Source organism: Octopus sinensis, unplaced genomic scaffold (assembly GCF_006345805.1).
Source record: "Octopus sinensis unplaced genomic scaffold, ASM634580v1 Contig10655, whole genome shotgun sequence".
In the NCBI taxonomy this organism is placed as follows: Eukaryota; Metazoa; Mollusca; class Cephalopoda; order Octopoda; family Octopodidae; genus Octopus; species Octopus sinensis.
In genome coordinates, this window is record NW_021832156.1 from 7,373 (window position 1) to 10,000 (window position 2,628).

A 2,628-nucleotide genomic window follows, 5' to 3' on the forward strand; every position below is an offset into this window, starting at 1 on the left:
TTCGGGGGACATACCCACGAATGATATTTTTTTGGTATGCTGAGCGTTTCACCTCTAGGTCTTCTTTGAGGTATGCTAGTCCATTTGATTTAAAGTTGTATGGGAGGGGGCATCAGGAAGGGAATTCTTCCAGAAGACCTTACTTCTGATACGTAGTATATGGTTTTCTTCACTTTTCAACTGTCGTCGTTTAGCAAATGCTGTCTGAGAAAGACTATGCGACATTCGAAAACTGTTTACACTGATCTCAAGCCCCTAACTCCTTTATCGCTTTTTTTTTTGAGGGCGCTAAAATTAATGCATATTTAAGCAGCAAATAGCACCGAAAATACACGTGCTACATACTTATACATTATAATTTTCAAATCCACCACGAAAGTCTGAGGATAACTACAAAAATATTTTTTTTATTCTCATTCTCTTTGAAATTGCCCTTATTCGGAGTTTAGGCTTTAACTGCCCTTTCTAGCATGTAAGATGTCTTGTCAAAGGTCACCTCTTTCGTGTATAAATACGTAAATTGTTTATACACTATTATATATGAAAATATGTTGTCTATTGACTTCATTACGCATGCTAGCAACCGGTATGAAAATTTTTCTAAATTTTCTACCCTTATTATTTTCCCAGTAAAATTTTCGTAGTTTCAAAGCCTTTCTGGTACGCAGTTTTAATTTGTTATTGTTATATGCTGCCGAATGTAACTGCGCTTGCGCGGCGGATTTGAAAATTATAATGTATAAGTGTGTGGCACGGGTGTTTTCGGTGCTATTTGCTGCATAAATATACATTAGTTTTAGCGCCCTTGCTGAAGAAGTACGGATGGCAAAATAATTTATTTTGCTCATTGATACAGAAACTCGAGTCTGAGGGTAACTACAAAAATATTTTTTATTTTCATTCCCTTTGAAATTGCTCTTATTCGTGGTTTGCTTTTTAAGTGTCCTTTCTCGCATGTCCTGTCTTAGTAAACTAATTTGGAAATTGAAGGATAGTAAGAAATTATACAAAATACATTGGAAAACACTTAGTCATACTAGATCGTATAAAATTAAGGATGCTAGACGCAACTTGTCTATAGATGAATTATACCAGTTATTAACATCTAAGAAGAAATTGCTTAATGTAAGACGTGAGAGTGCTCTATCTTGTACACACTATTCTAAATATGTGTTTTTATAAAATTTTATTGTGTCTATATTTGTACTTGTACGTACGTTTTTGAATATGTGAATATATATACATATATGTATATATATGTGTATATATATATATGTATGTATATATAAATATATGTATGTATGTATGTATGTATGTATGTGTGTGTATGTGTGTGTGTATATATATGTATATACACATATATGTATATGTGTTTGACCCTTCTGTCCGGCACTAGTCGCCATGATCGATCGTTAGCCACTACACACATTTTTTTTCTCTCCTTGGTTTTTGTGTGTCCCTTTTTGTAGAAGAGCGTAGGCTCGAAACGTAAAATACTTTTTCTATTCCTGAGCGTTGTACAAATACATTTGTTTGTTTTGTACACCACCTGTCTTCGTCCTTTGTTTTTTTCGTAAACTCTCCCTATGTATATATATATACATACAGTTCAAAGCCACAGCCACCCATTGCACCCATTAAAACTAAGGACTTAGTTTTAATGGATCCTAGAGCATTATCCTGATGAAACAAGATCCTTTTGTCAGTTTTCCGGTATATTTGACCTTTCCTCGCTGCCCTAGCAAGTTTACATAGTACTCTCCATTGATGGTGTGACCTTTGGCTTTGTTTGAAGCACACGAGGAGAGATATTTCCACTACATGGATTGTTTCTTTATCATTGGTTGAAAGTGATGAAGCGAACCCTCATCCTGGCGCAGAAAATGTTCAAAGAAATCAGCCGGATTTGCCTCATACAATACCAGATTTTTCCGATGGTGTCATCTACCTGGTGCACTTTTGATCAGGTATCAGATGACATGGCACCCAACAAGCAGAAACCTTCATCATGCTAAGTTCATTGTGCAGAATATTTTCAACTCTCTCACGGGATATGTTAATAGCGCTGGTTATTTGATTTAAAGTCAATTCGCCTGTCATCCATCACCATGCAGTGAGCACAATCAATGTTACAGGACCTCCAGACCTTAAGTCATCTTCAAGACTCTCTCTTCCCCTCCTAAATTCAGCTGTCCCCTTTTGCACTTTTTATTTGTTTGTAATTTGACAGCAGCCATGCTGGAGCACCGCCTTTAGTCGAGCAAGTCGACCCCAGGACTTATTCTTTGTAAGCCTAGTCACAAGGCCTTGGTCGGCCCGAGGCTATAGTAAAAGACACTTGCCGAAGGTGCCACGCAGTGGGACGGAACACGGAACCATGTAGTTGGCAAGCAAGCTACTTACCACACAGCCACTCCTGCGCCACTGTTGATAATCCTGCAGAATCATCCCCTAATGTAGCAACCATGTCAACATGAGGGTCTTTGGGGGTCTAAACCCTTTTCCTGCTGGTACTACGATGCCACATCTTGTCCATTTCCAGAAGATGCTACTAGTTACTTGTATAGTCTTCTCTGAACAGTCAGATGTCAGTTTACCAGGAATTAAATAACGCAGATTAGTGCATGC

At 37.7% G+C, this 2,628-nt stretch overlaps 1 long non-coding RNA gene across 1 annotated transcript in view; it reads right to left on the reverse strand.

Moving 5' to 3' along the window:
* Positions 1 to 394: 394 nt before the first annotated feature.
* The window catches only part of LOC118761209, a 23,620-nt gene continuing 21,386 nt past the window's right edge, over positions 395 to 2,628 (reverse strand). The window contains exon 3 of the long non-coding RNA XR_004997214.1: positions 395 to 531. This is a non-coding gene — a long non-coding RNA (uncharacterized LOC118761209). The remainder of the gene's footprint in view (positions 532 to 2,628) is intronic.